The sequence below is a fragment of the Oncorhynchus mykiss genome, chromosome 12, assembly GCF_013265735.2.
Source record: "Oncorhynchus mykiss isolate Arlee chromosome 12, USDA_OmykA_1.1, whole genome shotgun sequence".
NCBI lineage: Eukaryota > Metazoa > Chordata > Actinopteri > Salmoniformes > Salmonidae > Oncorhynchus > Oncorhynchus mykiss.
In genome coordinates, this window is record NC_048576.1 from 85,954,759 (window position 1) to 85,963,580 (window position 8,822).

General features: G+C 40.6%; 1 long non-coding RNA gene across 2 annotated transcripts in view; it reads left to right on the forward strand.

Annotated features, from left to right (window-relative positions):
• Window positions 1–892: 892 nt before the first annotated feature.
• LOC118937765 overlaps window positions 893–8,822 on the forward strand; it is a 19,377-nt gene continuing 11,447 nt past the window's right edge. Inside the window, exons 1-3 of one of the 2 annotated variants that reach the window (XR_005035167.1) lie at window positions 893–1,126; window positions 1,711–1,849; window positions 2,013–2,245. This is a non-coding gene — a long non-coding RNA (uncharacterized LOC118937765). Of the gene's footprint in view, window positions 1,127–1,710; window positions 1,850–2,012; window positions 2,246–8,822 lie in introns of those variants that run through there. The other variant, XR_005035166.1, reaches the window with a different exon arrangement.

Here is an 8,822-nt window from a genome sequence, read left to right on the forward strand (position 1 = left end):
GGTAAAACCAGTCTGAATGCTAGGAGCTAGGAGGGAGTGGGGATAGCCTGGTTAAACCAGCCTGAACATTAGGAGGGAGTGGGGGTAGCCTGGTAAAACCAGACGGAATGCTACACACACCAGTGATAGCAGCATTCAGGCTGGTTCAGCCAGGCTGGTGGAGTCTGAGAAAGTGTGGGACCTTCTCAAACACTGATTTGTTATTTGTTATAATAAACTCGTAATTATGAAGCACGTACATTTAAATCACCAGTGAAATTGATATATTATAAAACAGTACCGTCATTTATTTTACTGGTAAACAAACGTTTGATTTGTCACCAGCTCAAAATGGAGCCCACTATAGGTGGGATTTTATTGTAGAGCAAAAACATTAAAAAGTGATCCTTTTTAGATAAAACTACACTAAATATATTCATATGTCACCAAATAATGTATTAAAATACACTCTATCGCAATGAAGGTCTACAGTAACTTCAACAGCACTGTCTGGGGTAGCACCATGGTGTAGCCAGAGGACAGCTAGTTTCTGTAATCCTCTGACTACATTGACTTCAATACTAAACCTAGAAGGCTTGTAGCCCTCACACCCTTCCATACACATACATGGTAATTATGACCACTTCTGGAGGATGTCCTTCAACCAATCAAAGCTTTTGCAGTATGAACTGACATGTTGTCCATCCAAACATAGAATTAGAATCAGAGAACGAACCTGGTGAGTTGTTTTGGGATTGTGCCACAGAACATTATGGGGGTTCTATGTTGAGGAACCCCTTTCGTTCTCTGGGGTACACGGAAAAGGTGTGAATTAAAAGCGAGGGTCAACCTCAGACTGAGATCAGTTTCATGAAGACGATGAAAAGGTGAGGGCATTCAATACTAACTTGAATCAAAAGTATAACTGGTTAGCAGGCAGCCTTTCATCAGGCCGCCTGTATTGCTGGCCTTACCTGCTTTTTGAAAAGTCTGAGCCTTGGTCAAAAGGTGGGTGCAGTGACCTGAACAACATAGATAGTTCAGCTCAACAAAAACCAAAAGCAGAGCATGCAAGATGTTGCTTTAAAGAGGACACGATGAGAGGGAAAGTTTCGTTAACAAGGGCAACTACAATGAGCTTGCAGAGGTAATTAATTGCACGTTATGATGCTTTACTTGCTGAACATATGGAACGTTCTACTGTCTTTTCTGTGATGTCGAAAACAATACTGAATAATTTGATAGCTTCCATTGCCTCATCCATTAAAAGTTATATTAAAGAGAGAGGTTGGCGCTGCGCATTTTTTCACGTGCGCTCATCTAGGCTTTCCACTTTCCTCCAGTATTTATTTAGAAAAGATGATAACACATAATAGCCGCAAGCAAAAACTCATGACATAAATGTTGCAGCAGCCTAGGCTACACCTAAATATCTGACGTGCTGTATCGGATGAAAACGAGACGATTTTTCTGTCTGTTCAACTGTTAAAAACTGCCCCACCGCTCTGGGACCTGCACCTGTCTGCTTGCAGTTGTCAGTTATCGTCAGGTATGTGGATGTTTGGAGCGTTATTCAGGAACGCGTTGGGCTACTTTAAATCTGTCAAGTAGGCGAGGTGCGCCGCAGTCTGTGTTTGACTTTACGAATTCTGAGATGTCTGAGAGAAACTCGTTGTCCAAACCAACGATGGAGCATCTGTAATGGAATGTGTCTGCTATTTGTATTTACAGTCCCCTCCTGTTCCCTGATTAAGAGGTGATGTCTACTCAACTCCACTACCATTGTCAACTTTCTCCTGACATGAACTGAAGTCACGTGTCATGTGCCCGCTCATCCACTGGCACATTGAATGTTTCCCCTTCAAGCACTGTGAGTCCCCCTATCCATTTTCTCTCATTCCTGTATGTAGAGTCAATCAGTTACACAATCCCATTATTACACATTAATGATTTTACTCCTTACTTGGACTAACTCATTCTTAACTCTTGTCTATCTGTGTAGTTTGTTGTCTTATAGTTTTTTGTCTTCCCAGTCAAATCCTGTCCTGCACTGTTCAAGCCTCTGAACACCTCAACTCATGCCTCATACCCTCATCCAATCACTGCAGTGAAACCTTTCCAACACGGAAGTAGCACTCTCATTCCCATTCCCCATAATATTGTACTTTAAATGTCTTTATTAAATGCTTTAGGTTAAAATAATTAGTCTTTGACGATTTTTGAAATACATTTTGCCGTCTCTGTGCGCTCCGCGCCTATACCGTGGGTCTCCCATCTTCCTCAAATGTTCAAGTCACCAGCCTCCACTGATCCCAGGGTAGTGCCTGTTAACTGTTCTATTTGAATGATCAATGGATATCCACTGTTCCACAGCCCTTCCAGGCAATTCATAAACTTCTCCACATGGTTCTAAGCTGACATATGGAACTCTTTTAAGAAGGTCATACTATGGATCACTTCGCTATTTGATTTAGAATTTTAGGACGATTTACATATTTAAAAAAAATACACAAAAATTATTTGAATAAATATTGCATTTGGCATTAAAAGGCCCTAGAAACACATTGAATAACAAATCCATAAAGACAAAAAAGACAGTCAAAAAATAAAACCTTTTTAAAGTGTTTGTCCTATATCTAGGAGATAGGAAATCTCAGGAAATATGTATATATAAATCTTTTTTTACACATATTTTACCCTTTTTCTGGGGAAGGCTCAAAACAACCTTCATACTTCCATTCATTTTTTAAACCCGGTACCGGTTACCTTCAGACTAGTCCCGTATCACTGGTGGGGGTTGGAGAGCAAAACGGAGACCACCATTGCTTTTGTGAGAGTCTACCATTAGAGTGGTCATAATAGTTTTTAAGTCAAACCGTTCCATACGCTACAGACGTTTTCATGAAAGGACCAATTTTTGGGATGTCTCATGGTCTGACAAACAGCTCTCTAGCTCTGTCACCTTTCACCACAGATGGGATGTCTCATGGTCTGACAAACAGCTCTCTAGCTCTGTCACCTTTCACCACAGATGGGATGTCTCATGGTCTGACAAACAGCTCTCTAGCTCTGTCACCTTTCACCACAGATGGGATGTCTCATGGTCTGACAAACAGCTCTCTAGCTCTGTCACCTTTCACCACAGATGGGATGTCTCATGGTCTGACAGACAGCTCTCTAGCTCTGTCACCTTTCACCACAGATGGGATGTCTCATGGTCTGACAAACAGCTCTCTAGCTCTGTCACCTTTCACCACAGATGGGATGTCTCATGGTCTGACAAACAGCTCTCTAGCTCTGTCACCTTTCACCACAGATGGGATGTCTCATGGTCTGACAAACAGCTCTCTAGCTCTGTCACCTTTCACCACAGATGGGATGTCTCATGGTCTGACAAACAGCTCTCTAGCTCTGTCACCTTTCACCACAGATGGGATGTCTCATGGTCTGACAAACAGCTCTCTAGCTCTGTCACCTTTCACCACAGATGGGATGTCCCATGGTCTGACAAACAGCTCTCTAGCTCTGTCACCTTTCACCACAGATGGGATGCCTCATGGTCTGACAAACAGCTCTTTAGCTCTGTCACCTTTCACCACAGATGGGATGTCTCATGGTCTGACAAACAGCTCTCTAGCTCTGTCACCTTTCACCACAGATGGGATGTCTCATGGTCTGACAAACAGCTCTCTAGCTCTGTCACCTTTCACCACAGATGGGATGTCTCATGGTCTGACAAACAGCTCTCTAGCTCTGTCACCTTTCACCACAGATGGGATGTCTCATGGTCTGACAAACAGCTCTCTAGCTCTGTCACCTTTCACCACAGATGGGATGTCTCATGGTCTGACAAACAGCTCTCTAGCTCTGTCACCTTTCACCACAGATGGGATGTCTCATGGTCTGACAAACAGCTCTCTAGCTCTGTCACCTTTCACCACAGATGGGATGTCTCATGGTCTGACAAACAGCTCTCTAGCTCTGTCACCTTTCACCACAGATGGGATGTCTCATGGTCTGACAAACAGCTCTCTAGCTCTGTCACCTTTCACCACAGATGGGATGTCTCATGGTCTGACAAACAGCTCTCTAGCTCTGTCACCTTTCTCCACAGATGGGATGTCTCATGGTCTGACAAACATCACTCTAGCTCTGTCACCTTTCACCACAGATGCAAAAGTGTAATGTCACATCGGACCAAAGTATGTGCTAAATTACCATTTTATTAGTATAGGGTCAGTAGAGGAATCTGGACCATAACAACCACGTCTGCATTCATGGGGCCCACACTGTATAACACAGGGCAGTACTGTACGTTCACATGTCCCCCCCACATTCATCAGGGCCCTGTGGTGGAGGGGACCAGGGGGAGGACCAGGGGATGGACCCTCCTTTACCCTCTGTTTGTGGAAAACATCCTCCTGGTGTGGGCATGGGCCCAGAGAGCTCTCCTACTGAGTAAACAACAGTGTTTGGCCCAGGGAGAACACAGCACAGAGCTATTAACCAGAGCTATATACTATACTACTATTAATCAGAGCTATATACTGTACTACTATTAATCAGAGCTATATACTATACTACTATTAACCAGAGATATATTCAGTACTACTATTAACCAGAAGTATATACTGTACTACTATTAACCAGAGCTATATTCAGTACTACTATTAATCAGAGCTGTATACTATACTACTATTAACCAGAGCTATATACTATACTACTATTAACCAGAGCTATATACTATACTACTATTGACCAGAGCTATGTACTGTACTACTATTAACCAGAGGTATATACTATACTACTATTAACCAGAGGTATATACTATACTACTATTAACCAGAGCTATATACTATACTACTATTAACCAGAGCTATATACTGTACTACTATTAACCAGAGCTATGTACTGTACTACTATTAACCAGAGGTATATACTATACTACTATTAACCAGAGGTATATACTATACAACTATTAACCAGAGCTATATACTATACTACTATTAACCAGAGGTATATACTATACTACTATTAACCAGAGCTATGTACTATACTACTTTTAACCAGAGCTATATACTATACTACTATTAACCAGAGGTATATACTATACAACTATTAACCAGAGCTATATACTATACTACTTTTAACCAGAGCTATATACTATACTACTATTAACCAGAGCTATATACTATACTACTATTAATCAGAGCTATATACTGTACTACTATTAACCAGAGCTATATACTGTAACCCTATTAACCAGAGCTATATACAGTACTACTATTAACCAGAGCTATATACAGTACTACTATTAACCAGAGCTATATACTATACTACTATTAACCAGAGCTATATACTGTAACCCTATTAACCAGAGCTATATACAGTACTACTATTAACCAGAGCTATATAAAGTACTACTATTAACCAGAGCTATATACAGTACTACTATTAACCAGAGCTATATACTGTACTACTATTAACCAGAGCTATATACAGTACTACTATTAACCAGAGCTATATACTGTACTACTATTAACCAGAAGTATATACTGTAGTACTATTAACCAGAAGTATATACTGTACTACTATTACCCAGAGGTATATACTATGCTACTATTAACCAGAAGTATATACTGTACTACTATTAACCAGAGCTAAATACTGTACTACTATTAACCAGAAGTATATACTGTAACCCTATTAACCAGAGCTATATACTGTACTACTATTAACCAGAGGTATATACTATACTACTATTAACCAGAAGTATATACTGTAGGACTATTAACCAGAAGTATATACTGTACTACTATTACCCAGAGGTATATACTATGCTACTATTAACCAGAAGTATATACTGTACTACTATTAACCAGAGCTATATACTATACTACTATTAACCAGAGCTATATACTGTACTACTATTAACCAGAGCTATATACTATACTACTATTAACCAGAGCTATATACTATTCTACTATTAACTAGAGCCACCTCTGGTCAGAAGTAGTGCACTATAAAGGGATTGTCAACCATTCAGTATGTAGTTCAGCAAACTATCATCCATACTGGCAACAAACTATCCCGGACAATAACATTCTGATATTCTACTTTACATGCAAGAATGACAAATGTTGTCTTCGACTAAACTGTCTGGGGAATGACAACCCAATATTAGGGTGGAAAAGGCATTGACATTCAATTCCAAAAGAATAGCCGAGGAACATTGGTAACCAAACCAGTACTAGAATGAAAGTGTTTTGAGAACCAGTGCTTAATGATGTGTGGATATGCACATTTACATACTTGCTTCATGGTAATTCATGGAAATGCCGTCAGACTTTGACAGGATCTGGGATTTGCATGCTGTCACACCTGTGTTGGGTTTGGGTATATCAACATTTTAAAGGTCAGCTGTCAGAGAGGATACTTTGTGAACATTGTGTATGAATGAGAATCCTCCCTCTCATAGCCTCCCTGCTTTTCAACAAGTTGGAATAAGTTCACTTTTGGTTGAAAGTGTTTGTGTAGTTTCATCTGACCTGTATGTACAGTTGAATTCGCAAGTTTACATACACTAAGGTTGGAATCATTAAAACCTGTTTTTCAACCACTCCATTAATTTCTTGTTAACAAACTATAGTTTTGGCAAGTTGATTAGGACATCACAAGTCATTTTTCCAACAATTGTTTACAGACAGATTATTTAACTTGTAATTCACTGTATCACACTTCCAGTGGGTCAGAAGTTTACATACACTAAGTTGACTGTGTGGTTAAACAGCTTGGAAGATTCCAGAAAATTATGTCATGGCGTTAGAAGCTTCTGGTAGGCTAATTGACATAGTTTGAGTCAATTGGAGGTGTACCAGTGGATGTATTTCAAGGCCTACCTTCAAACTCAGTGCCTCTTTGCTTGACATCATGGGAAAATCAAAAGAAATCAACCAAGACCTCAGAAAAAAAATGTAGACCTCCACAAGTCTGGTTCATTGGGAGTAATTTTCAAACGCCTGAAGGTACCACGTTCATCTGTACAAACAATAGGACGCAAATATAAACACCATGGGACCACACAGCCGTCATACCGCTCAGGAAAGAGACGTGTTCTGTCTCCTAGAGATTAACTTACTTTGGTGCAAAAAGTGCAAATCAATCCCAAAACAACAGCAATGGACCTTTTGAAGATGCTGCAGGAAACAGATACAAAAGTATCTATATCCACAGTAAAACAAGTTCTACATCGCCATAACCTGAAAGGTCGCTCAGCAAGGTAGAAGCCACTGCTCCAAAACCGCCATTAAAAAGCCAGACTACGGTTTGCAACTGTACATAGGGACAAGGATCATACTTTTTGGAGAAATGTCCTCTGGTCTGATGAAACGAAAATAGAACTGTTTGGCCATAATGACCATTGTTATGTTTGGAGGAGAAAGGGAAGGCTTGCAAGCCGATGAACACCATCCCAACCCTGAAGCACGGGGGTGGCAGCATCATGTTGTGGGGGTGCTTTGCTGTAGGAGGGGCTGGTGCACTTCACAAAATAGATGGCATCATGAGGAATGGAAAATTATGTGGATATATTGAACAACATCTCAAGACATCAGTCAGGAATTTAAAGCTTGGTTGCAAATGGGTCTTCCAAATGGACAATGACCCCAAGCACACTTCCAAAGTTGTGGCAAAATGGCTTAAGGACAACAAAGTCAAGGTATTGGAGTGGCCATCACAAAGCCCTGACCTCAAATTCTATAGAAAATATGTGGGCAGAACCGAAAAAGCGTTGGCCAGCAAGGAGGCCTACAAACCTGAGTTACACCAGGTCTGTCAGGAGGAATGGGTCAAAATTCACCCAACTTATTGTGGGAAGCTTGTGGAAGGCTACCCAAAATGTTTGACGCAACTTAAACAATTTATAGGCAATGCTACCAAATACTAATTGAGTGTATGTAAACTTCTGACCCACTGGGAATGTGATGAAAGAAACAAAAGCTTAAATAAATCCTCTCTACTATTATTCTGACGTTTCACATTCTTAAAATAAAGTGGTGATACTAACTGACCTAAGACAGGGAAGCTTTACTTGGATTAAATGTCAGGAATTGTGATAAACTGAGTTTAAATGTATTTGGCTAAGGTGTATGTAAACCTCCGTCTTCAACTGTATGAACACTAGCTATGATGGGAGACAAGGGGTTAACACAATAGCCAAAATGTCAAATAGAGAGAGCGAAAGAGTGATGCGGGAGGAATGTGTGTGTGATCCTGTGTGTGTGCCTGCGTTCCTTTATGTTATACTGGAATGGCTGGGATTCCATTGCCCTGAGTCAGAGAGGACAGCTCCAGTTCCAGCTGTTGTGTGGCTGGTTGTTCCCCTCCCGTCCTGACAAGGGATGCCCTAACAGGTTTCATGGGGCTCTGGGGAGATCTCCATCACTCACAGGTATTTCAACTAGATGCTAGATCACCAGGCAGTTAAAAATAAGGCTACTCTGGTAGGCTTCCCACTCCAAGGTTATACTGTATCTATGCCACTGTCCTCTTGGCTTGTTCCACGGGGGTTTAGGCCTGGGATGGCTTGTTAATCAGTGGTGTGGTAGAGTGTAAACGCAACTAAACAGTTCACACACTTTTTATTACCCATCAGTTTACCCACCTTTAGCAGAAAAATGCATTGAAAGAATAGGTATTGTTATTGTTACTGACCGGAAATCAGTTTACCCACCTATTTCTTTACCACTACATCACTGCTGTTAATGGATTAGAAACAAAGTGTGATGAATACAGTATTATTGAATGAATTTGAACATGATATGATTCAAATATGAAATATAGCC